General features: G+C 38.4%; 1 non-coding gene across 1 annotated transcript; it reads left to right on the top strand.

Annotated features, from left to right (window-relative positions):
• The first annotated feature begins 21,440 nt into the window (after positions 1-21,440).
• Positions 21,441-21,547, top strand: LOC115853268 (U6 spliceosomal RNA). Its single transcript, XR_004039495.1, has one exon. It is a non-coding gene; the product is annotated as a U6 spliceosomal RNA (small nuclear RNA).
• Positions 21,548-21,784: the final 237 nt, after the last annotated feature.

A 21,784-nucleotide genomic window follows, 5' to 3' on the forward strand; every position in this document is an offset into this window, starting at 1 on the left:
CTCTTAAGTAGCAAGGTATGAATTTCAGGTCACAAACTCAAGTGCTCTATAATACAACTTCCATTACTTTTTAAAAAATGAACTTAATTCTGTTTGGAGCTCTCATTCCATCACACAGCAGAAATTTAATCTCAGACAACTGAAGTTTATCTCACCACTTCTATCCCTTTCTCCATAAGTGTATGTCTACATACTGAGGGGACTGTGTTATGTTCCTCACTAGGCCGGGGGGGAGGAACTGGTTTTCCATTAATTTGGTTGTCATAGTCTCCTCTGCTCTATTGCCCATCCTTTCCTTAAAGGTCCATCTAAGGGTCCTACTGACTCGCGCCTCAAGCTCACCTCAAGGTCCCTCAGCTCTGTCCTTCTCCTTGCTATTTCAGGGTCATTCTTTGCATGCTACCAGATAGGACATCACTCGAAGCTGCTTCCACTGCCCATCCTTGGGAATTTTTCAGTTGTTTATGCTCCACCCTAGACTGTGGACACCCTGTGTTTGTCTAGGACACTATCTGCTTGAATACATCTACAGCGGTTATTACCTGGGGGTCTTGCTGCCTCCTTATATACCTCTGGGAATGGCCATGTGGACTCTCTCTGCTCCGCATAGCTGGGAGGTAGAGGGAAAGGCAAAGTCCATGCCCCTCCATGGAGACCCACAAGCTTCTCATTGCTGTCCCTCTCCATCTCTTCTATCTCCAAAGATTAGGAAGATTTTTTCCTAGTTTGTAGAAGAGGAGGAGGGGAGAGCATAGAGCAGAAGATGTGCTTTTCTTCAACAGACATTCTCTCAAATCTACTGATTTTCTCTGAGTTTGGAAATTTTAAAACCAGAAACATCTTCTGTGATAGCCCTGCTTCCTGCGGCAGCTCCACTTCTGGGAGACAAAGGTGCAAAGTGCCTATCTGGATGTAAGGGGGGCAGAGGAGGAGAGGGAATATAAGCAATCAACAATACATTCATTAGAGGGACACTGACATATATGCACTACCAAATGTAAACTAGATAGCTAGTGGGAAGCAGTCGCATAGCAGAGGGAGATCAGCTTGGTGCTTTGTGACCACCTAGAGGGATGGGTTAGGGATGGTGGGAAGGAGAAGCAAGACGGGGGGGGATATGGGGATATATGTATATGTATAGCTGATTCCTTTGTTATACAGCAGAAACTAACACACCATTGTAAAGCAATTATTCTCCAATAAAGATATAAAAAAATAAATAAAAATAAAGATCTAGTAGAAAAGGAAGAAAAGGACACATATTAACAAGAGAATTAGAGAAGAAAGTCAGAAAATGTTGCTATTAAGTTATAAAATTGTCATGCAGAAAATAAAGAGTCTTCTCCATAAAAAAAAATCATTAATATTTCAAAATGTCAGCACACCTAGGAACTGTATTTAAGAAACTGATTATGATTTTCACAAAATCTGAGTTTGGTCATATTCTACAGGTTCCTTCATTCATCTTCATAAAGTTCTAAGTTCAGGCAACTATATGGTGTTATTAATATGAATATTCCTGGTCTTGGTGGATTATGTATGAATTAAGATTCTTATGTTTACAGTAGGAAATATAATAACGTGAACACCATCCTTTGCAGAATTTTCTCTTGGGAAGCTATATTTGTTTTGTTTTGTTTTGCCACAAATTTCCTTTATAGCAAAAGAGTCAGGGATGGGGGGAGGGGGTGGTCCAGGATCCAATCTAGATCACACATTGCATTTAACTCTCATGTCTTTAGTCTCTTTTAAGCTGAAGTAGCTTCTCATGTCTTCTGTCTTTCATGACCTTGGCATTTTAGAAGAGTACAAGGCTGTTACTTTGTAGAATATCCCTAATCTTGGGTTTGGCTATTTCCTCATAGTTAGATTCAGGCTGTGCATTTTTGGCATCAACACCCAGAAGTGATGCTCTGTCCTTCCCAGTGTACCCCTGTCAAGGGGTAAATGATAACTAGTTGTCCAATTTACTGGTGATAATAACTTTGATCACTTAGGTAAGATGGTTTCTTGTGTAACCACAATATAATTACCAAAACCAAGAACTTAACATTACTACAATCCTACTATCCAATTTATGGACTGTGTTCAAACTTTGCCACAAATTTCCTGTAAGGCTATTTTTTTTGTGTGGGGAGATATATTTGATATTAGTTCATGGACACAATTTGAAGCATAAGTAGAATTTGCTAAGTATCTAATACCTAAACTTTCAAATACAGCTTTTTAGAAGTCAAGCGTAAAATGAGTTACTGGGAAAATAATGTTCTAAACCCAAATCTTAAACTGTAAAAAAATTTTACTATCTCTATGTAGTTAAATACAGAACTTGCTCTTTTAAGGTGACCCAATTAAACCATGAATCTGGAAACTAAGAAACTGAATATTGAGTCTATGCATTACTGAGAAGTCAGTTGTTCAGGAACTTTCAGACCCGTTATTCACTTCTTGGTAAGCATAATTTGAATGTGGTGACAGAAATTTCATTAATTCCAGAAAACTGTATATTTTGAGTGAAATAACCTTTTCTTTCTATCAGCAAAAGTGTTTAGAGGAGTCCTTGTATCTAATTCAAATCTATCTCTCAGTGTTTACTCAGTCTTCTTACAAATTCACTTAACAGAACATGGTTTCTAGAGTTGGAAACAGCATAAGAAGAGAAAGTCAGTAGGAACTTCAGTGCAAAATGAAAAAGCAAGACATGTCAGATAGAGTTTAGACTTATCAAAGTTGTTCACCAAGTTTCAAAAGGGTTGACAGGCACGTGATTTATCTTCATATGGTTAATGTTCAGCTTTTACCTCCTTGAGGAAAAAACTGCCAAATAACCCAATAAACCATGGGCCGCTTACCAGAGGCAGATGAAAGATTTGCACCTGCAAAGTTACATAAACATCTTAGATAAGAGTCAAGAGCCTTAATCCCTTGTGCAGATTTAGGTCCCCCAATTAGGACACTGGCTTAATGACATTTGACCTGAATGTGTGAATATTTTGCAATGGGAATGGACTCTATTTTAGGATAAAGCTGTTGGTTACCCGGTTTTGCAGCTGCCAGTCACATTTATCTCCATGGAGAAAAAGAAAATGCAGTTTGCTTAGTGGTGCAGGGAGAGTCAGAACGTCGATTGCACGTGGGATGATACAGGTCATACCGATTTCTTAATAATCCTTATATTTTCATGCCTTCTACCTCCTGAGAACTCTGTGTGTTTGTTTGTCCCATTTTTTTGTTTCTTTTTTCCACTTTTTTTTTTGCCACACTGCGCAGCATATGGGATCTTAATTCTCCAACCAGGGATCAAACCTGGGCCAGTGAAAGCGCTAAGTCCTAACCATTGGACGGCCAGGGAATTCCCTCCCTGAGAACTCTTAAATACGTTTTCTCACTTGATTCTTAGAGGAGGTTTGTGACTATGGAAATGGAATCTCAGAGCCCAGGGCCACAGGGGATAGTTGCTACTCACACTACCCCCGCACATTCCTCTGCCCATTTCCTTCACCCAACCGGTACCTTCGTCAGCTCTGGCTGCTGCAGCAAAGTACCATAGACCAGGTGGCTTAAACAGCAGACGTTTACTTCTCACGGTTCTGGAGGCAGGAAGGCCAAGATGAACGTGCCTGCTGATTCTGTACCCGGTGAGGACCCTCTTCCCCGTTGTCAGACTGATGCCTTCTTGCCTGGTACACAAGGTGGAGAGAAGAAGGGTTTTGGTTTCTCTTCCTCTTCTTAGAAGGACACTAATCCCATCATAAGGGCTCTACCTTCATGACCTTACCTGGTCCTAATCACCTCTCAAAGGCCCCTTCTCCTCAAACCATCACAATAGGGGAGTTAGGGCTGCAACATGTCAATTACTGGGGGACTCAAACATTCAGTCCATAACAACCAGCAATGAATTCCTTCTGATGCGACCTCCTTCAAGAAAGCTTTCCTGACTTCTCATTTTGATTTGGGAGAGCATCTGGGTCTCTCTCTGATCAGATTGCTTGTAACAGTGGATCCAAATAACTGAGAATGTCTAACAGTGCTTATCTGGGTGGGTTGATGTGGTTCATTCTCATCAATAGAATGTGGGCAACTGATCTGGCCTGTAATCTTGCTTCACACAAGTGTTCTCTCTTCTCCTCTATCCTCAGTGACTGTGTAGCTCACATGCTGAGAATAGCCTGCATGATAGAACATTTTGACTACAGCTTCCCATCCAAGGAAAATACATCAAAAGTCCGTTTCTTTTACCAAAAAGGGATTTAAATTTTACCATAACTTTGCAGGATAAATTATTGGAAGTGGTTAATTTTGAAGACTTGAAAACGAATATTGAAAATATGACACAAAACATAGTAGCACTTTAGATACACATTGTCCCCTGAGAGGTGTTATTGTCAATCTGACCTAGATCATGTGAATTAACAAACCAGAAACAAGCTCATTTTTCACACTTAAAAACTTTGTATGTTGATATGTACAGTGTTTATTCAAAGTTTGTATAAAAATGTTTAATATAGAAATCACTGTTTTACTTAGTATAATAGTAATTACATACATTAATCTCCTATGTATATACTTTCAATGAGCAGTGGGTATAATTTTGCAAGCTTTTTGATTTCTTTGTGCTACATTTATTATAGTTATATCTACTGAAATGTAATTTTATGACTGTTGAATCAAATAATAAAAGATCAAGATGTATTTTGCATGTCTTTTTTTCATTTTATATTTTCCAGTAATTCATTTACGATAAGATTTTAAAGTATCAGTCTGTGATGGATTAGGGTAAAAAATTAACAAGGGAGCAAGGTTAGTTCTTCCTCACAGACAGCCTGAGAAGCACTGAGTCAGGTTTCAGTCTTGGGGTGTGTGGTGGGCATGCTTCTTTAGTCTCCAGGGGACCAGTGACACATCTGGGTAGGACTGCATGATACCCACAGATCCTGGACATTGAACTGCACATAGTGACAAGATGGAATTTTGTGTTTTCTTCCTGGGAGATGGCAGTGAGTGTGCTTTATATGTTGGAAGAAGAATGAAATTATTTGCTGACCAAGAAATGGAAACTGTTTCAAAGGAAGTATTCACGTTATAAGAATTCTGCTGTGTTAATGTCAGCAGAGATAAAAAGAAAATCCAGAGGTACATGAGCTAAGAACATAATAATAATAGCTAATCCTGTATGAGTTTATTATATGACAAGTTCTGTCAAAGCTAGGCACTATTGACTTTGGGTGGAGTTGCGGGAGGGGACAGCCTTGTGCATGGTAGCATGTTTAACAGCATCCTTGGCCTCTACCCACTAAATTCCAGTAGAATGTCCCACCCCAGTTGCAACAACCAAAAATGTATACAGATAAGGCCAAACGACCCCAGAGGATATAATTGCCCCCTTTGAAAATCACTGGTCTGTGTGCTTTGCCACAGTAATTCTCTGAGTAGGTACTACTATCATCTGCATTGGGTAGATGAGGGCAATGAGGTGGGGGCTGGTTAGTGAAGTAGCCCCATGTCAGGAAGCTAAAAAGTGGCAGAGTTGGGACTTGAAACATTAATGGTTTCACTTGGACAGTTCGCTGGGACCAAGACATTCTGGTCCAGTCTGTCTGAACTCTACCATGCTTCTATAGCTGAAAGGTGCTGGTGACTTTCACCCTTTGAATGACACAATTACTCTAAAGGGGGGATATTGTAGCTGTAGTCTCTCTGTGACCCACTTCAAAGTCTTAAAAGAAATGTCAGGGATTCAGTAATGGAACTTAACATTTCCCTTAGATGCTTGCTACTCCTCTCTTTTTTTTCTCAGCAAAATGGCACTTGTAATGACCTAGTTGCTCAATTCAGAAAGTTTCCTCTTCCTAAAACCTATAACCTATTACCAAGTTGTGTACTATCAAGCTCATAAATTGAATTTGAAAATACCTTGAAGTAATAACATGCTTTCTTTTCTCATAAGACTAGCTTAAGAATATATTTCCATAGATTATCAAATATTCATTTTCAAAATGAATTTTAGTGGTAGCATGGCAACCCACCTTTAGGATGTACCCTATTTATTTAAGTAATCCCTATCTTTGGGCACTGAAAGTTTTCGTGCATCGTAACATTTTTCTCTGTTCGTTTTCTGTCCGCAGAGCCTCAGACAGCACCGCTATCCAGGGCTTACTAGGGAACCTCTTTTGACATGTCTTACCAGGGGACTCATTGCATGGTTTCCTTGGAGACACAGAGAAATTTTAAGTCAAAGATGACATGATTGATTGTGAGTCTAGAGAAATCATTCTTGATGTAGATTTGAGGCTGAAATGGACAGAAATGAAACTGGATTCACGGAGAAGAGCTAGAAATCAACTGAGATTCGATAAGGTTCTGAGATAAAGCAGTGGCAGTGGGAAAGGCTTAAGAGATATTAAGGAAGATTTACAGGATCTGGGAACTGATTAGATAACAGGGTTAGGGAGAGGGGGAAATTTAAGATAACTTCGGGATCTACACTTGCTTATCATCCTGATTTAAAAAATTAACTATGAAGGATAAATCGGACTCGGGTTGATTGACAGGGCCAGAAGAAAAATAATTTGAGAACTATTTTGTCTCCCTGAAACCTAAACCATTGTAATTCCACTTGGGGTCAATTTTGTTATTCATTATAATATGAAACATCATACTTCTTAAAATCTCTGAACGATGAAAAGGGAACTGGTTCCCCCCTCTCATTTTATTTTACATTTTTAAAATATGTGTGATCCTTGCATGTATATGTTTATCTGGATGGAATGAACAACCTTTCTTGATTCTTCCCTTTATAAAGTGTGGACAGAAAGGAAAGGAAGGAAAATAGAAGTTCCTCTGTACAATCATTAATGATCTAGTAATCATAGCAGCTCAATTCAAGTAAAAGCCATTTATTGAGTTCCTATCCCCTGCAAGGCTCTGGCTGGGTGCTGAGTTGTGCCGTGCCCAGAGTAATTAGGGGCTGCTGAAAATTCAGGGTCCAGTGAGAGGTCCTGGGTTAGGCAGAAGAGGTGACCAAAGGACTCATCTATGAAATTACCAAGACAGAGTCAAAAAGTGAGTTTGTAAGCCTGGAAACAAAGCCAGGGTAAGTTCCAGAAATTTCTGTGCTCTAGTTTTTTTAATATGTGAAATGATTAAAGTAGTGTATGATATTTGATTTGCATATTATAATTTGCAGGTACAAGATTTAATTTCTGAAAGGATGTTTAATTATTTTCTTGGAAGACTGAGTGATTTCTTACTCCTGTTAATGGGTAAGCCCAATACCTTTGTTTTACAACTTCATGTCTTTAGATTTGAAATAAACAAAAATTTAGAAGTTCCTCCTTAAGTATGAGTCAAAAGAGAAGTAGAAAGATGATACATCAATAATTACCAGTTTTCCTAAAAACCTATTTAGAGTAGTTACACAAATCTTTAAACTTATATATCATTTTTATTTTTTTAAGTAAATATAGATCAAGATACCATGTGAAGCATGACTCAAAGAAATGCAAATAGTTAGGTGGCAATGTTAAGATATTCTTCATCCAAAATAAAATGTTTCTTATTCGATAATGAACCTTTGCTTTTTATTTATTCATTTAACCCTTGAGAGCTTACTATCGATATATGCCAGTCAGTGGTATGAGTAATAGAGATACAATAGTAAACAATACAGAAAAGACATCTAATCTCAATGTCAAAAACATTACTTTTCTGTCACACACACATGCTACTCAGTCTTTTTATGGAATACTAAAGGCATGAAGATGGTTAATAGTTGGGAAATTATTTTTCTAATTATTTCTATGATTTTAACCTAATTTCCATTATTTGCACAGAACAATGCTATGTTCTGTTGAGTCCCATGAAGGTAAAGAAGGTATGGTTCTTACCCTTAAGGATTTCACCATCTGGTGAAAATGGTTGACCAATTCCAAGATAAAGAAGATAAGCTAAGTATTAAATATCAGTCCTGCAGGTGAGATCTTTATAAAACAAAAGTTTCCAAATTGCACTTCTTCCGTCATACTCTCCCGTGTAATTAGCCTACATCAAGCTAGAAGATTCTAAAATAAAGGAAATGAAGAACATTTTGAACATCAACAAGACTTTTCTGGAAAACCTCCTCTTAATATGGCAGAAATTAATGCTTTGAAGCAAATGTAAAATTCCTAGACTATGCTATAAATTTAGTAAACACAATTTTTGCAGCCATTGTAGCAAATTCCCTAGGAAATACCCACAAAACTTGAGATAAACTTGCTGTCAAACCCTATAAGAAGTGGTTGATAATAAGTGGACATGAAAAAGACTGCATTCCTGAGAGAATCTGAGTCGCTTTATAAGACTGGGAGGAGAGCAGAGTGTAGCTTATGATTCTGAGAGAGAGTGCTATTCCTCTCCCATCGTAGAAGAGAGGAAGAAAGAGGACCGAGTTTATCCTTTATTCTTGCCCACATTTGGGGACTGAAATTGAACGGCCATCAAAGTAAGCCAAGGCTGTAGTGGGACACATTCTTGCACCATTGCTGTGGAAAAAAAACTAGATAGCTCCCTGCAGCTGGGTTTCATTGCGTGGCACAGATGTCTTTAAGAAATGATAGCCTTTTAGGAGCTATGGAGAAACAAAGTTGGGCAGGCTGTGCCAGAAGCACGGGTGAGCCAGTGACATTACTCCTCGGCTAGGAAGATAATGGCATAAGGACATCTCTGGGCAGCAGAAAAGCCAGGCCTGCAGATATATAGAAAACATCTAACAATTGCGCACGGCGGCTGACTGTGGTTTGTGTGATACCTGAGGAATCCCACCACCTACCTCCCCTTAGTGGGAGGAAAGGACTTAGCAGGTTGAAAGTTCCCAAGTGTAAATCCAAAGTAAAATGGCATGCTCATTATTTGATACTTGAAAGAGACAGAGAGAAAGACAGAGAGAGAGAGAGAAAAAAACCACAAGTTATAACACTATTTATTCTTAGGCATGAGAATTGGGTAATTGATAATTGACCCTTCTGCTCCTCCACATTTCCCAGCTTCCCTTGCCATTGCATTTGGTTCTGGCCATTGAGATATGGACAGAAGTGCTGTGTCATTTCTAAGCCTGGCCCATTAATATACCCCTCAAGATTCTTCAGCTCTCTCCTTTCTTGCCATGGTGACTTGGGAAGATCAATGTAGCAGAGGGACAGGTTGGGTCCCTGGGCCTGCCCTGGACTTCATGGATGCAAATTTAAACCTTTCGTGTGTTAAGTTCCTCAAACTTACCTGTTGTGGCAATTGGGGTTGATTACCTGGACAAATATAAGTCCCAACCTCTATCATTGCTAAGGTGAGAGGATAGAATTGCCAAGCCTCTCTTTGAAACACGTCTTCAGAAGGGCCTTTTATAACTATACTCACCCTCCCCCAACTTGGAGGTTGCTTTTTTCATTAGTTTTAAATTAATAGGGGTAAGGAGCTGGAAATAAGCACAATATATATTGCTCCAGTGGCCTCTAGTTTGGCTGAAGAATGGCTCTCTTATTTAGATTATACTAAGGAGTAAAAAATAATGCTCTCTATAATTCTAGAGCATATATGGACTAGTTAGAGAAACAAGATGCAATCAACTTGGAATCATTAGAAGAATCATTGTCAATTCCAAGGGACCCATCCCTTATGTCAGGACTCATTCATATCATTAACTTTCTATTTATGTGATATGAGGACAGAGATTTTGATCTTAGGAATGACTTTTTTTTTTTAATTGAAGTATAGTTGTACAATATTATGTTAATTTCAGTACTACCTAATTATTTGACACTTGCATATATCGTGAAATGATCACCATGATAAGTTTAGTAACCATCTGTCCCCATAAAAAACTACTACAATATTATTGACCATGTTTCTTATGCAGTGTATTACATCCCCGTGGTTTATTTATTTTGTACTAGAGATTTGTACCTCTTAATTCCCTTCACCTATTTCGCCCCCAGTCCCATCCCCCGACCCTCTGGCAACCACCTATTTTTTCTCTGTCTCTATGAGTCTGTTTTCATTTTGTTTTGTTTGTTTGTGTTGTTTTTTAGATTCCACATATGAGATCACATGTTGTCTTTCTCTGTCTGACTTATTTCACTTAGCATAATACCCTCAAGATCCATCCATGTTGTTGCAAATGGCAAGATTGCATTTTTTATGGACACTTAAGTTGCTTCCATACCTTGGTTATTGTAAATAACGCTGCAATGAACATAGAAGTGCCTATTATCTTTTCAAATGAGTGGTTTCGTTTAATTCAGGTAAACACCCAGAAGTGAAATTGTTGGATTATATGGCAGCTTTGTTTTCAATTTTTTGAGGAATCTCCATACTGTTTTCCATAGTGGCTGCCCCAGTTTGCAATCTCACTAACAGTGCAAGAGGGTTCTCTTTTTTCCACATCCTCGCCAGCACTTATTTGTGGTCTTATAGCCATTCTGACAGGTGTGAGGTGGTACCTCATTGTGGTTTTGATTCGCATTTCCCTGATGATGAGTTAGCTGAGCATATTTCTTGTGTCTGTTGGCCACCTGTTTGTCTTTTTTGGAATATGTCTATTCAAGTCCTCTGCCCACTTTTTAATTGGGTTGTTTGGTTTTTTTGATGTTGATTTGTATGAGATCTTCATATATTTTGGATATTAACCCCTTATTGGTCATATCATTTACAAATATCTTCTCCCATTCAGTAGGTTACCTTTTCGTTTTGTTGGTGGTTTTCACCGTGCAAAAGCTTTTAAGTTTGATCAGGTCCCATTTGTTTATTTTTGCATTTGTCTCCCTTGCCTGAGGAGGCAGATCCAAAAAAATACTGCTAAAACCAATTTCAAAGAGTGTACTGTTTATGTTTTCTTCTGATTTTTATCTTAAAATGAAGTTTTGTCTGTCAGTTATTAGCATTGCACTCTTTTCTCTGAGAGTATATGTCCATTTCTAATTCATTGATGACATATATTTTAGACATTATATTAGATCCTGAAACAAACCAATCATAGGGTTACACGTTTATCTCTGTACAACTTGATCTGGAAATGCATATTGACAGATATGTTTCCAATACACATTCTGTTCTAATGTCATTGGAGAAAGAATACATGTGTGAAGTAGAAAAATAAGGGGCAATTTGTACATCAGTAAGCAACATTTCCTCCACTCAAAAGTCACCTTCAGGGCTTCCCTGGTGGCGCAGTGGTTGAGAGTCCGCCTGCCAATGCAGGAGACACAGGTTCGTGCCCCGGTCCGGGAAGATCCCACATGCCGCGGAGCGGCTGGGCCCGTGAGCCATGGCCGCTGAGCCTGCGCGTCCGGAGCCTGTGCTCCGCAACGGGAGAGGCCACAACAGTGAGAGGCCCGCGTACTGCAAAAAATAAATAAATAAATAAAAAGTCACCTTCAGAAAACAGTAAATGTCCTTTGTATTTTGCTGCCATTTTCTTAAAGAAAAAAAAATCCATTACACTGAAACACGGTTCCCCTGATCAACGTTTGGAGCATGTAACTAGAGATAATAAGCTTAAAATAGGAAAGGAGAATAATTAAATAGCTGACCGTAAAAGTTTATTATACAATTAGTTACATGCACACGCTTGTTCATTTTTCATTCTAGACTACTGTTATAATTAGAAAAACTTTAAACACAAGAAAAAAGAACAAAGTTATAAAACATGTAGTTCTGTTTACAACTCAATGATGACTAATTTAGATTATCAGATGGGTAATAAAATGGAAAGTTTCCAATAAAGCAAAACATTTAACATCAATTAAAGTCTTCCTTATAGAGGTAGAAAATATAAAATTTTACTTATCAATCTTGTTTTCAATAACACAGCCTGAAGATATCATGTAACTTGCCCATTTGACTCTTGAATGAATCTCTTAAGAGATTTAAATTGGAATAAATATCACATCTTGAATCAGAATTATCAATGTTAATGTCTACTTAATTTCTGGCTTTAAAACTAATATGTCATGTTTTCATGATCCATATGGTATTATTTTTCTAAGGCAAGGCATTCAAAATTAATTATTTTACTTTAGTCCAGATTGTACATAAACTGCTCACAAAAACATAGTTCTGATATCATCAAAAATCTATATTTATAAATAAAATAAGATACTGCAAAGCAGATGGCTTAAGTTTAGCTATACATTGTTAGAGATATGATATTTAATCTCACTCTACCTGGAATTTTCTTATTTATATATATATTAGTTTTTCTGCCTATATCATTTATAATAAGTTATTCCCAGCTCTAAAACTGTGTTTTTTATTAAGATACAAAACATAATATGCATAGAAATGTGTTTAGATGTAAAACATTCACTTAAGTGAAACATTATTATATCATATTATTCAATAATAATTGCTTACATTTGTTTCAGATTCTTTGTATGCATGTTAAATCTTCTCAACAAAATTAGGAAAATTCAACATAATTAACTCCAATTATAGGGGAGGAAATGAAAGTTTAAGGATTAAGAATATTGACCAAATTCACCCATCTAGAATTATAGAATTGAATTCACATTTGATTATGATTAGTTCATTTGATTTGAGACATTCTGAAAAGAAGTTTAATACCTGAGACCTTATGTTTTCTCCACTGTCATTGTGTCAGAAACGCTATGTTGAAACTCAGTACCATCCCTACTTTATAAACACTTTTATGTATTGCAGGGTTGGAAAGCCCAGACTTCCTTGTCAGCAGGGTTCCATTTAGACTTTGCTGTTTAGAGGTTCTTGGTGAGATTTGGGAGTTAGAAGAAGAGAAGCTTCTATTCTCTAGTGGCAGATGTCTATAGAACGTTGCCAATGGCTTCTTGGTGATCTCTTAGAATCACCTGCTGCCATGCTGCTGGCATCTGAGCTCATCCAGTGCTTGCTTTCTGGGATCCCAGCATTCTGATCTCTGGCTAGTAGCAGCTTCCCTGATTTTCACTCCTCTGACTTTCCCAATGACTGTGCAAGCCTCTAATGCCTACGCATATCAACAATGGTTTCCAGTTTCCTGACTGAAGCTCTTGGACAAAGAATTTGATACCAAAGTTTGATACAGTTACAGAACCTCATAGAAGGGAATCTGGAATTGGTTATCTGACTGGGTTAGATTTGAAGGCTGTAATTATCTCATTGCCAGTGAAAACTGGGCTTTTGGTAGTTCTCAGCATACGGAGACAAAACATTTGCTTAAAGTAACATCTGAAGACACTTGTAACTCCATGACTATTGAAAGGAAGGACACTGGGAGATGAAATAGCTATTCCAATACAATATTATAGTGGAAATGATTGTTATCCTGACTTTGGAATCATTTGATTGCTGCGTACTGCAATGGAAAGGTGAGTCAGATAATGACAGGTTTATGGTTCAAGAAGAAGAGAGCCTTAATAAAAGATATTTCTCAGCTCTTACAGTCATAGAACCAAAGTATCCAAAAACCAGGCTTAAGATTTGATCCTATAGGTCATAGAAATTAAACACCAATTGATTTCACAGTTTCATCATGTCTCTTTTGTGAAAATTAGGGATTAGGCAAGAGTGGGATCCCAGGAACTGGAATGTATGGATTTTGTATGGATTCTAATGACTTTGAATATTTTGATCCCCTGTTATTACTGAGCCCCCCTTTCTAGAAGCCAGTGCCACTGCTGAGCTGCTTCCTCAATCATTTCTCCCCTTCCCTGATGATCCTACAATGACTTAACCTGAGACCATCGTGCACAAAGAGATGGGATTCTCCTCGCAGCCCACTCCCAATGTCTCTCCTGTCTCTAGCCCATAATTAGAGCCCGCTGGCAAGGATTTGAGTACAAATTGAGAGCCAACAGGAGATAGCATACACACCAAAAGAACTGTAAACTTTTTGCTAATTTATATTAAGGGAAACTCAGGGAATATGTGTGAGGAATGGATTCTAAGCCGTTAAGACCAGGGAATAAGGAACATAACATTGATATAGGTCAAATTTATTGTTATTCATTGCACACACAAGGGTTTCTGTATTTAATATGTGGTTCAGATAGCTGGGAATGACTCTTACAGTTTCATTGATTGATTGATTGAAACCTAGACTCAGAGTCATCCTACACTAAATGAAGTTGAGATATCAGAACTTCCTTGACACAATGGAGAGGAAGGAACCCAAAGGCTTAAGGAGGCAGGAATGTTGGAACGAATTTATCATGTGCAATTAATTAATTAGCTCCCTTACCATGTGTCCCGTGAGGATCCATATAATAATTGTTTCCTAAAGACTTTGGAAAAATACACTGATGAGGAGAACAAAACATCCTTGAGGCCTTTAGTGACTGATCTTTACAAATCAGGGCTGATGGTGGGAGATACTATCAAGGAAATAGTGCTATACTTAAAAAAATAAGGACATCCCAGAGTAGCAGAAGCTTCTGGCTACATTCAAGCACCAGGAACAAAGGGGGACTGTTACTGAAACTGGCTGCAAAGTTGGGGTGGTAATCAAAATGGTTTGATTTGCAAATTTTTTGGCAGTGGCTAATTGATTATGGTGTCTGTAAGGCTGAAAAACAAAATGGGAAGCCTGCTAAAGTGTTACTTAAAGTATATAATCCAATAAAATCTAGGTCTTAATTCAACACAGTAGAAAGTGATGCTGCACCCTCACCCCTAATCCATTCCCAGACATGAATCAATTCATGGACCGAGAGTGCTTTGCTTAAAGAGAGACCATGTTCTCTTGAGAGGAGACCCTGTGACACTGCCACATATGTTCACTGTAAATCTGCCTTCTAGCCTTCCTCACAAGACATTTGGTTTTTCAACATAGTGATTGTGCACTGAAAAATGGAGTTACCTGGACATTTGGAGATTTATTGGACAGTTTCCCTGAGATGAAATGGGAAACTGAAATTCAACTCTGTTCCACCTGTCAGAGGAGACTTATGGAGGTCCCAACGGAACTGCAAAACCACAGAGGTTATTTTCCTTGTTCCTGACTACCTACTTGATTTAGACATAGTAAGTGACAGAATTCCTTCACGGAGACAGGGCTATTTTAGGAGGAAGTGACAATTGGAAACCTTACAACCATTATCAAAGCAAACAAAAGTCAACAACACATCCCTGGGGAGACTGCAAAGACTAATATCACCATCAAAACATTGAAAGGTGGCAGAGAGTTCAGTCTAACTACATCCCTCACTTAATTTCCCTAATTAGCCTGTGGAAAAAAACAGATGAATCTTGGAGAATAAAGGGATTATTTTAAATGAAAGCTGATATTCACTCTAATTACAGCAACTACTGGAACCTGGTATTCAGCTATTGATCTAAAAAATGTTTTTTACATACACTGACTCAGAAAATTAGAGGCAATTAGCTTTCACCTTATAGGGACAGTAGTACACTTTAACTGATCTATCTCAGAACTATGTCAGTTTTGTAGTTATCTGTCATAATCCAATCCACAAAATCATTGTGTCACTGTCCCACAGCACATTAAGGTTGTCCACTCTATTGATGATAACATCTAATGAGCAGGATGTAGACAATACCATAGGTGCCTTGCTGAGACACTTGTATGACAGATGATGAGGGATAACCCCATTAAAATTCAGTGACCTGCCACCTTAGTGAGTTTTTTAGTGGCATAGTAGTCTGGTCTCGTTGATGTATCACATTCAATATGAAAGACAAGTTGCTGAACCTTTTGCTCCTTATCCCTGAGAAAGAAATAAAATGCTTGGGAGAGTCTTTGGATTTTGGATACTATATTTGAGTGCGCTGCCCTGATGCATTTACTAAGCATTCCTCAAGGCTGCCAACTTGTCCAGGCCACTCTGTCAACTGCAGCTTATGACCTATAGATCCAATGGAACTTGAACTGTCTATGATGCAAACAGGAATGTTCTAAGGAGTCACTGGCACACTCCCATAGGAGACCCACTGTGAAGAGACTCCTAGGGTTTTAGAGCAAAAACATAACCTCCTTTGCACACAACTTTCTCCTTTTCAGAAACAATTCCTGGTTTGCTACTGGGCCCTCATAGGGACTAATTGTCTGATCACAGGAAACTCATGATCACATGAGCATGAAATAATGTATTTGATATATCAAGATGACTTGATATATTGTAGAATGCACTGAATGATGGGCCAGTATGGAAACACTTCAATTCAACTGGGAACGACATACATACAAGATCAGTAGGTTCCAAAGGCTAAACATTTAATGTGCTGATCACTCAAATTCTCATGAAACCCTTCCTAATGTATTGCTACCTCTCCCTCAACTCACACTACATCCTCATGTGGAGTTTCCTCTAACCAGTTGACTGAGGAATAAAATAACTGCCCTTGGTTTAAGCTGGTTCCAAGAGACATGCTAGCACTGGTCATATTTGGACTGTTACAGATTCATAGCTCCCTCAGGGGATGCCCTAAGAGGTAAAAGGGAAGAGAAATACTTTCAAAGAACTCCAGTCACCTTACTTTCCATTGTGCATGAGAGGAGAGTGACCAGAGATAATGATCTATACTAATTCATGGGTGATATCTAACAATCTGGCCAGATGGTCAAAGCTTTAGAAGGAATTAGGTGACAAGAAGGTACAAGAATGGAGCTCTCAGAATGCACAGAAAGTATGAAAATATTTGCTTTCCGTAGGAATGCTAATCAAAAGTTACCGTGGGGCTTCCCTGGTGGTGCAGTGGTTGAGAGTCTGCCTGCCGATGCAGGGGACACAGGTTCATGCCCCGGTCCGGGAGGATCCCACATGCCGCGGAGCGGCTGGGCCCGTGAGCCATGGCCGCTGAGCCTGCGCGTCCGGAGCCTGTGCTCCGCAACGGGAGAGGCCACAACAGTGAGAGGCCCGCGTACTGCAAAAAAATAAAAATAAATAAAGTTCTGTCAAAAGTTATGTTTCCTGTCCCCATAACTCGAGCTCTGCAGATTCTGAGATCTTGGTTCCTAAGAATGGAGAATTTCTACCAGGGAGCATATTTAACTTGAAGCTCAGATTGCAACCTGGCCATATTGGATTTCCAATGTCATTGAAATAACAACAGAAGAAGGAAATACTGTACTGACTGGGATGACTAATCCTGATTAACAAGGGGAAATAGGACTGATGCTACTGTAAGGAATGAAAAATGTACACGAAATTCAGGGATTATCTGAGTGTGTCTGTTAATACTTCCAATATTGTTAATGAAAAATCAGAGCTACCCAACTAATGGCTTGGACAAATCAGGAATGAAGTTTAGGGTTACTCTGCCCAGCAAAAGCCCATAACCACCTCAATACTGACTAAGGACAAAGTGAATATGAAATAGGTAATAGAAAAAGGAGGTTCTAAACCAATTATAGCATTATGATCAGTCACAGAAAGGACTACAGTAATTGTGCTTATATTCTTGCTTGCTATATTATGTATATATTATATGAGCCAAGTTAATTTTCTCCTTCATCTTCTCCTACTAGTTTATGTAAGGAGTGTTGGTGGTTACATCTCTAGCTTAGTCTGCAAGTTATAGGATATTAAATAGGGATTGTGACTGAGCTGAAAAAGAACAAATATCCAGAGATGGGTACAGTGACATTTGAATTTTCATGCCTTGCCTTTGGAGGGAGAGAGTGAGTACATCTTCATTAGACTGAGGGATGACTGCAGCAGGTCAGTGAAAAGAAAAACATTGCTGCTATTTGGAAATTTAAACACAGATATATGGAGAACCAACTAGATATTGTGTCTTGATATGTAGTATGATCCCTGTTCTTTTAAACTGTGTCTTGTAACATGGGGCTTGACAGTTTGGAAGCTACGTTAACTAGATTTACTGGCCAGTGGGGGTTTGGTTTAAATTCTGCCAACAGAAGCCATTTGTGTGAGATTTGGAAGTAGAAAATACAGAGAGGCCACTATTCTCCAGGAGCAGCTGGGCATCTGCAGATGGCAGGTATGGGGTTTTGCCAGTGGCTGTCAGGTGTCCTTCTGAATGCTGTGGGCAGCATACATCATTGGTGGCAGTTTACTTGGATTCTTCTACTTTCTGATTATTTGATGTTATTTTTAGTTTCCTTGGCCTTGCAATAATTGTGTAAGACCATAATTCCCTGTATTATACCCCTTCCTCCTTAAAATACCTAGCAATAGTTTCTATTTCTCTGATCAAATCCTAATATATATATTGTATCTTTATTCCTATATTTGGCCATTGGCTACTACGAAGACTTTATAAGACTGTGTGGGGCTTCCCTGGTGGCGCAGTGGTTAAGAATCCGCCTGTCAATGCAGGGGGCATGGGTTCGAGCCCTGGTCCAGGAAGATCCCACATGCCACAGAGCAACTAAGCTCATGCACCACAACTACTGAGCCTGCGCTCTAGAGCCTGTGAGCCACAACTACTGAGCCCACGAGCCACAACTACTGAAGCCCGCACACCTAGAGCCCGTGATCCGCAACAAGAGAAGCCAGCACAATGAGAAGCCTGTGCACCACAACAAAGAGTAGCCCCCACTCGCCGCGATTAGTGAAAGCCCACACGCAGCAACAAAAACCCAATGCAGCCAAAAATAAATGATAATAAATAAATATTTTTAAAATCTTATAAAAAAAAAACTATGTGAGGTGAACAATGAAAATGTATTTCCAAATATATTTCAAAATGTACGCATAGGGCTTCCCTGGTGGCGCAGTGGTTGAGAGTCCGCTTGCCGATGCAGGGGACACGGGTTCGTGCCCCGGTCCGGGAGGATCCCACATGCCGCGGAGTGGCTAGGCCCGTGAGCCATGGCTGCTGAGCCTGCACGTCCGGAGCCTGTGCTCCGCAACGGGAGAGGCCACAACTGTGAGAGGCCCACGTACAGCAAAAAAAAAAAAAAAAAAAAAGTACACCTAAATAAGTGCTTACGTGCAGCATTGTCTTACAATACAAAGATAGCCCATAAATGGTATATTTAAATATACTGCACATTGTGTATTATAGCTCAAGTGGTTCAGTAATAGTCAAAACAAAATACATTTAATTTGTCTGCTTGAATATTTAGCCAACTCATATTTATTATGTTGGTATCCCAAAATGTTACCCTGCTGAAGTTTCTGCCAGTTTAACTTACTGTGAGTTTGCCAGCATAAATGGAAATAGAAGAACAGGTTTCGTTGTGTGAAAATCATCACAGATCCAACCATATGCTTTTTGAAAACATTATTATTTAAAATTTATTTTTATCTTACTTGAACTGCATATTCTTCTGTGTCACAAAGGGGAAAGGAAAGGAGAGTGATAGTTACTTTCAGCAAAGAAGACTGTATTTATTTTTCCTTTTAGTTAGACAAGCTAACTCTCCTCCATGTCTTTTAGTCAAACTGCCTGGAAAAGCTTTGTATTTCTAATGGTGTGTCAGCGTTTTTTGAGTGACACTCTGCCGATTTAAAAGAAAGGAAAAAATATTTCTAGGATTGAAACCAAATATCTCAAAATGGAGTAGATTCATTACGGAAACTTTTTAAAAATAGTGTTTTAAAGAATATATTCACTTTTAAAAAACTGCCAAATAATTTTTAATCAGTCCAGTATATTTCTAGGCAAATTATTTCAAAATAGATGTTTGTTTAAAAAAGAAGAAAAGAAATATTGAAGATTCTCAAAAGACTTTAGGGGATGAAGTGCAAGCTGCTTGGTGTAACCCACACTCTGAGAGCATCACTCCCCTCTACTGACGCTCCATCACCCCGTGGACTGGCACACACCACAGCGTTTCCATGTGTGACCATTTGCTGCTCCAGGACATACCAACACTTTCAGCTCCTGCTTGAGCAACGCTTGGATCTGAATCCCATTAGCCACCTGTAAATGTCTTTAGTGGTTTATATGTATCTTTTCAACTGGATTGAGTTTGGTAAGTGTAGAGATTCTTTGATTCATTTGTGTATTAATGGTGCTTAGCAAATGTAGCTCGTAGTTACCAACAAATGGTCGAGAAATACATGAAATGAGTGAATGAATCATAGGATTTTAGATTTGGAAGGAATATTAGGGGTTTTACTGTCCAAATTCCGTGTTTCACAAAAGGAAAATGAGGCTTAGTGAGGCTTTGGTTTGGTCAAACTCACACAGTAGAAAAGTAGTGTTGCTGGTCCTGAAACGCAGTTATCTCAGCTCTCCATTCAGAGGCCTTTCTACCCTTTCACTCCTGGCTAATTTGGAATTTTACTTGGAGGGATTGTGGTCCTTTTTTTTAAATATTTCACTGTGATACTCCTAATATCCTTGGGGACATCATTCACATTTTAAAAATAATTGGAGGAAAGTACCTATAACTTCAGGCATTCAAATAGCTACAATAGCCCTCTAGTTTTTCAGCTGCCTCTGTCTGTTAGTATTTCAACACTTTATAAAACAGTAGCACCATTGTGGTAATTATATAGTACTTCTATTATGGGTATAGATATTCTATAGCTATATGTGACTTTTTATTATTAAGTTGTCAGAGTTCTTTATAAATTCTGGATACAAGTCTTTGTCAGAGAGATAGATGAAATATCTATCTATCTATCTATCATCTATTTATCTATCTATCATCTATCTATCTATCTAAAATTTCTACCCAGAATGTGAGAACATATTTTCATTATCTTCCTAGTATTTCTTGATGAGTAGAAATATTAAATTGTGATGAAGTCTAATTTATCCATTTTTTAAATTTTTATGGTTAATACTTTCTGTGTCTATAAGTACTCTTTGCCTAGCCCCCACATCATTAAGATATTCTTTATGTCTTCTTTGAGAAATTTTATAGAGTTTGCTTTAAAGTTTAGGGCTATTTTCAACTTAAGTTAATTTTTTGTATGGTGTGAGGTAGGACTTGACCTTAATTGTTTTTTCATATATTAATCTAATTGTTGCAATATTATCTATTTATAGAAAAGATTTTCTTTCTCCATTTAGTAGATTTGACATCATTTTTGAGAGTCAATTCATTATATACAGGTAGGTCTATTTCTGTACTCCCTATTTTGTATTGTTGATTGTATTGTCTATTGTCTTAGCAAACTCACTCTGTCTTGATTAGTGTAGCTTTATGGTAAGTCTTTAAATCAAGTGGGCATAAGTCCTGCAGTTGTATTCTTCTCTTTCAAATAGCTTTTTGCTATTCTAGGTCCTTTTCATTTCCAAATAAATTTTAGAATCCGCTTGACAAGTCACACCATGCAATTCATTGAATCTATAGATCAATGTCAGGACAAAAGACATGTGAACAATATTACTTTCCAATCTATGAACATGGATTTTTTTCTGCTCCTTCATTTAAATCTTCATTTCTCTCAGCAGTGTCTTGTTATTTTCATGAAAGAGATTATGCATTTTTTTGCAAATTTATTCCTAAAAACAGGCATACCTTTGGAGATATTGCGGGTTTGGTTCCAGACCATCGTAAGACAGCAAACACTGTGCTCGCTTCAGCAGCACATATGCTAAAATTGGAATGATACAGAGAAGATTAGCATGGCCCCTGCACAAGGATGACACAGAAATTCGTGAAGCGTTCCATATTTTTGAGAAACGTGAACTCGCCAAACAAAGATTTCAGTGTAAATGTTGTCTTTACCAAATGAAGTTAAAGGAACAAGTTATATTTAAAGTTTGAATGGAAGAGCCTGCCATTGTTGTTCCACATCTTGTTGTTGCTGTTTACAGTCTTTTACTGAGCCTACATCTTCATAAGATTCTTGGCAGGTATATGTTGGACACTTCTGTTTCGTGGTCAAGGCAAGATCAGAGGCCACGGATACTG

Source organism: Globicephala melas, chromosome 3 (assembly GCF_963455315.2).
Source record: "Globicephala melas chromosome 3, mGloMel1.2, whole genome shotgun sequence".
NCBI lineage: Eukaryota > Metazoa > Chordata > Mammalia > Artiodactyla > Delphinidae > Globicephala > Globicephala melas.